Source organism: Tyto alba, unplaced genomic scaffold (assembly GCF_018691265.1).
Source record: "Tyto alba isolate M040663 unplaced genomic scaffold, T.alba_DEE_v4.0 Super-Scaffold_42, whole genome shotgun sequence".
In the NCBI taxonomy this organism is placed as follows: Eukaryota; Metazoa; Chordata; class Aves; order Strigiformes; family Tytonidae; genus Tyto; species Tyto alba.
In genome coordinates, this window is record NW_024881318.1 from 32,691,915 (window position 1) to 32,698,447 (window position 6,533).

A 6,533-nucleotide genomic window follows, 5' to 3' on the forward strand; every position below is an offset into this window, starting at 1 on the left:
GAGTATTTTACTAAAGTTGGTGAATGTAATTTCTGGCCTAAAATCCTATTAGGGGAGACTTAATGGATTGAGCAGTTAAAAAAAAATTAAAATAAAATAAAAAAAAAAGAATAACTATTTCCCTTAGCATTCTGTTCTCTTGGATGGTCCTCCTGTCTCCACAAGGTTGACACCTTAAGCAGTTCACACTGGAAGTCAGGCCCTTCCCCAGGAAATAGTTAAGAGGTTCCCAAAATAATTTGTATTCATCAGTGCCCTCTGCAAGCCAAGTCTAATTCCACCTGCTAATGCTGGATAGCATTTATCACAGGTGCTGGGATTAAAGGGTTTACCATGCATACCAGCTCTGAACTGAGCTCTCCCTACATGCTCCCCCCAGTACTTGTTTTTCAGTTCAGATCAGATGATGATTGACTCTTAGGGTATCCAAGCATGACATTGTCCTCACCTTTGAACTCCAACTGTCAGTGAGTATATAAAAGCTCTGGCACTTTTTCAAGACTGTAAAGTACGTCACTGTCTTTTTCCAGTTATATTGTCATACATTAAGAGAAGCTGCCACTTCCAATCACTGTAAGAGCTAAGAGGCAAGGGTTACTGGTACAGAGTGAAAATGATGGAAATTAGTCAACACAATATTGATCTAAATGCAATGACTGAAGAAGGCAATTTTGCAAGACATACTATCAGAGGTTTTATCTTCTTGATACAGCTGGAAGAACTCAAGTTATTCTAGAAATAGCTTTTATGTTTGTTTCTCCTGGTGTCTCGTACTTTTGGCTAAGAAGTCTGGCTGCTCTGGGTCCAGTTCAGCCATGGTGTGAATAATGCAAGCCTTGGCGTTGATCCCTGACACACAGGACTGGCTCTGTTTGCTGGGATGGAAGCAGCCCAAAGGCTGCAGATGTCCTCCTGCCTCTGAAAGGCAGCAGCAGAGCTGGACGAAACAGCGCTCACAGTCTTCAGCTGTGAGCAACCCTTTTCAGTGGGCTCTATGTCTGCATGCAGGTCTGTAAACTTCATCCCTCCCTGCTCTTGCCCCTTCATCTAGGTCCATCGACTGAAAGCTTAACTACAAGCATTTCCTTGCTAAAAAGAGATGCTTTGAGATGTTAATTTCACATGGGGATGCTCGGGCCTGCCTCTGAGAGCCTGACAAGGGGCAGAGGTAGGAGGTCAAGGAGCAATGCTGGAAAACACGTAAGGAGGATTTTGCATTAAAACCTCTTAAAAGTGGCCACAATGAAAATAGAAGAAGGGGGTAGCCAGATTCAGGTTTGTTTCATTTCAGTTGTGAACTGTGAAAGTATTAGCCTTCACTACTCACAGCCTAGTGCAATGACTAGGGAAGTCAATTAAAAAAATCCCTGCCCCTTTCACTCCACTTTGGTTGTTGTGTCTCTGTGCATGCATACACTGAAGCTCCTGGTTAGAGCTGAGCTGCCTGGTTGCTGTCTTTCTCCATCAGTTGCTCCCCTTTCTATTTGGTTGGTATGACATCACCCAACATGTCATTACCTCATCTCTTCTCAACAAGTATCACCGGACAGCAAAGTGCTGCAAGCTACCTGCAAGAATATTTGGCAACCTCTGTATAAGACACCATTCAGGAAATACTACAACATTTTTTTGTTTGTTTGCAAAGATGCTAGTAACAACTTCTTAAAATTTTCTGTAAAATGGCACGTCTGTTGTCCAGACAGGCTTTTAGGCAACTGGAAGAAAGCACACGAGTAAATCATGCTGGAAGTAGTACTGCCTTATGACTGTATATATACTGTGGTCAATATATCAAACGGTTCTTTAGTATAGGTAATTAGTGAATTCAGTGCCTCAAAACCTCTGATGTGTTCTGCTTCCTTAATGATATGCACTTTCAGCTTTCCCTGTTAAAAGATAAGCATGTTTCCACACATCCACACACCCACTCCATGCATGATCCCTCAAGAGACCTCAGGAACGAGAAGATCATCAGGGAAAACAGGATCCCTCAGGCAGCTGGTACCTGCTGTAAGCGCTTGGGCTGGGCCCTTAAAGGGGGTATCAGGGTGCATGGGAGACGAGCTTAGTGGACCCTTTTTTTCCCTCTATAACTTTACCCACCTGTGCTTTGCTCCTTTCCCTTGTACCACTGGGCAAGTAGTAGTCCTTCCCCTTAGCCACTTCTCACTGGGCATCATAGCTGTGCATTTTCTGTTTAGTTAACCAACACAGCCAGCACAAGCAAAGATAACTTGGCTTTTAAATAATTCTTGCTAACAAAACTGCCCTTCAAGGACCTCTACAGCAGAGACCTGTATATTAGGGCATCATTATACTCTTAAGCAGAGTATTATTAAATAAATTCAGCCATGAATAGCAGATGTCAATCTCCATGTCCTCTAAACACCACTACAGCCATTTCCAGGATTATTACTTAGATACCATACAGAATAACATTTTTTTCAAAGCAGTGCACATGCTTTTGCACGATCTGTAAGTAGTGATCTGAATCGAAGTAGCAAAGAAATATTTCTATGAGATATACTGGTATTTTTTTTCTTCAGCTTTTCACTTAAGAGCTTTAGCCGCTGTTGCATAAACAGCCCTTGCTCCATTCTCCTTAGCAGTTTTGGCTAGCCACAGAGTTGAAAGGGTAGCTCACACTCCTCCGGTGATACTGTCCTTCCTCACTCAGCCACATTAACTTCACTGAGAGGAAGACATGCCATTTCTTTGGCATGCCATGGCAAAGAGGCAGATTAATAAATAGCCTTCTCTATCTCCTGGCCATGGTATAACACCTTTCTTTGAGGCATGAGAAGCCACCTGCTGTCTCTGGCAGTTGTCCTGAGATGACCCTGCAATGCTCTGGGGCATTTTCTGGGGCCGGAAGAGCAACTTTTCCCCAGTCCCAGGGCCTAGTGAGACTTAGAGCCAGCCAGTTACAATCCCTTGGTACCGGCGAGATGTGAGCAGGCAGGGGCTGGCCCAGGAAACTGTTCCCCCGCACACACCATGAACTCTTTCTTGCAAATTTATCATGAGAATTTTCCAGTCTGACCACATGTATCTGCTCAGAGGCCCTTTATTGTGGTGGTATAATCTGCATCACTAGCCTAGCAGGAGGAGCAAGAAGCATGTTAATGCCTTCTGCAGTGGATGCTGATTTGGGAGGAGTGTGAGCAGAACAGCTGTACAAAGAGACTGAGAGAGATTAGAAATACAGAATGATAACAAAATGAGATTTGGTTTAGGAAAATCAGACTGAAACAACTGAGGAAAAATAATATAAGTTTGTGGGAATGAGAGAAACTTAGAAATCTGTAATGCCAAAAGAGTACTTGCCAGAGAGTAAATTAAAAAAGAGTTGGCAGTGCAATGAGAGCAAAATTGGATCAGAGTAGGTAATGTTATGAAAGCAAAAAATGATCCTTGTGTTTTTCTGTCCACTTCAGATGGAGCAGAGTGGTACCTGACCCTGGAAGGTACAATGCAACTTGACACCATTTATGGCCAGCGTGTTCACAGAGAGGCAGCTCCAAAGGCTCCCACCACCAACCTGAAAAACAACAGCTGTTAACAAGTTGGAAGCTGAAAATAAGAAGTAAGTTTGAAAGGATACTTTTGTTTTGCTAAGAGAGAAATCCTGTAAATAAGGAATTTAAAACATCCCACAGTATGTGACTGCTGAAATAATGAGCTCTACAGATGATTTGCAAAGGGGCAGTAAAGCAAAGAGAAACAGCTGAAGGTGAGGTTTTGCAAGTTAGTTCTTTAAAAAACAGGTTTTAGTTCTTGGGAAGCCCGGGTGAGTTTTAAAATTAATATGAGCATGTCACCATCTCTGTCTACCATGCCACAAGATAATTGCCCGTTTTGGTCTTTGTACAACCACCTGTATTTGCTCAGAATTGGGTAAAAAACTAGAGACAAAGGAGACACGCGTTGACATGTGAAAATGGGTTAGTATGTGAGTTTCTGAAAACACACTACAGTCCTGTAGACTTGAGACTGTAAATCCCTCCTTTAAACTGTGTGAACAAAATCTTCCAGCGCTTTCCTGCCACGGCCTGCAGATCTGTGGCAAACTGGCAGCCTGCCCCAGCGGGATGCCAGTTGCTCCAGGGGGATGCTGCCTGCCCCAGGGGGATGCCGGTTGCCCCAGGGGGATGCCGGTTGCCCCGACAGGGTGCCCCGGTCTCCGCGGGCGCTACTTGTCTGCAGGGAGGGAGACCTCTGCAGACAGGAGAGCTCCAACGCCGCTGCAGGCAGGCACAGGAAAACAACCCGGGTCTGACAGAGCAGTCACTGCGTTTTGTTGGATTTGGGGTTGAGCTTGTTTCGGGAGTTGTTTGTTTGGGGTTTTGGTTGGTTGATTTTTTTTTGTTGTTTTTTGTTTTTTGGGTTTTTTTGTGTTTGTTTGTTTGTTTGTTTGTTTTTTGTTTTTGTTTTTCCGGGGGTGTGGGTGGGTTGTTTTGTTTTATTTTGTTTTATAGTGATCTGGTATTGTTTAATTCATTTTCTTCCCCCTTTCAACTGCTGACATGTCAGGGCTTGCATGTATGAGCCGATATATGCAAGTCTCACTCTTAGATAATTATTTTCTCTAACTAACTTAACATTGAATTAGTAGCCCACTGCTTTCTACCCAAGTTTTGTGCTTACAAGGAGACCCAGCAGTATCCTCCTGAGACCTGGGGTCAGTAGATGGAAAAATGCTGTGGCCTGTGTCCTAGCATTGCCTTTGGAAGAAGTGACGAATGTTGCAAAACAACTGCTAACAGAAATGTAATCTCCATAGATGGAGAAAGGAACCTCACCATGTAACCCTGTGCTAAACTGCAAAACCCCTACAGCTCTTCTACTAAGTCAGAATGGAAGAAGTTCAGGAGCCTGACCTTACCTTCTCGGAAATCTCTAAGGTTGGCTCTTTTGTGCACTCTCATATGACTTGGCCTGGGACATCAGTTATTTTGACGACCTTTGACCTTTCATGAGCAGTCAATGCTCTCAGCACCTAATATTGATAATAGCAGTGATTTTAGAGATTATCTTTGAATAGGAAGAAAAGTGAAGTGCAAGACATTCTTTGTAGCAACATTGTCAGACTCTGTAACAGCTACTTTTCTAGTAAAGGGGATGTCATGATGTGACCAGGGGAGTACTCTCTTTGTTGGTTTGTTGTTTTTTTTTTTTAAAAAAAAGGTATGGTTTTGTGTAATTTTCATTTTTGCTCTGAAAAAAATGGTAGGAGGGAACTCACTGGAACACCTCAGAATAAATAGCTACTGGAAGTTGGTTAAGGCATATGTTCTTCACACAATGGACCAGAACATCACCAGGCTGATGAGCCATCAGGTAAAGTGAGCATTCAGGCAGGCATTTTAGGTATGTATCATTCAGCTGGTAGTACACAGCAAGACTTACAGAGAGGAATTATGAGCTATTGTGTTAATAGATACTTGGGCAATTTTAGAGATGCACACTACTTACCTTCAGGTGCCTAATGAACAATCTTCTAAGATGTCATTATTGTGAATTCACAGAAGCTGCCTTCCAGTAGTGAAAAGGCAATCTCCATCCCTTAGTTTCTTAAAAACAGGTAAGAGAAAATAATAGCTTAAACAACCATGCAGCAAAGCTACTCTTTGTTCTCAAATAGTGTGTTATCTGTTACAATTTCAAACTCCGAGGGTATTTTAAAAGATTTTACTCAGGCAATGTGAGTATTTGCATGCACTTAGCCAGGATGGCTGAGCTGGGCTCAGAACACCTTTATTCTGGCATCTGCAAAAGACACTGTATGCATAAGGATGACAGAAGATTAAGATGTCTGACTAATTAGTTTCCATATAGCGTTTTCATCACCTGACAAGCCATCTCAGTGTCTAGACAAAGCTAGCCTAATCAAAATTAATAGCATGACCGTTGAAATAATTTGTAACAATGTGTCATCTTCCTTAGCACGTTCTAGACAACAGAGGGGAGACTGAGAGGCTGCGGGGGAAGACAGTCAGGCCAACATGGAAGAAGAAACACTCTTTCTCAGCCTAGGAGGTGTGAAAGGTCAGCGGCTCACATCAAGTCATTTCACAGCATGGCTGATTAAGTAACAGTCATTTGACTTCGATTAAAATATTTGGAAGAGCTCAGCTGCAGCTGGAGACAATTCTGACACCCCCATCCCATTTGTCCTGCAACTCCTCAGTGGAAGTGAAAGACTTCACATGGGATGGGGGAAGAAGAGGGGGGAAGAACGGCACAACACTTTGCTCTTACACACATGTGCTACACTGATTTTAATGGGAAGTCTCACAGAATTAAATGTGCTCCCCTAAGAGCAGAATAGTGTGTGAAAAAGATTCTATTTATTTATATATAAATTTATGTATATATAAATAAATTCTGAAGGAGCTGTTGTAACATTTTTGCTTCTATTGAGCATCAGAATTAGGAGCAAAAAATAATGCACAAAGAAATAAAATGGACAGAAAATAAATCAACATGGCAAAACCTGTCCCCTCTGTTACCTCAGTCAAAACCATCCCCCA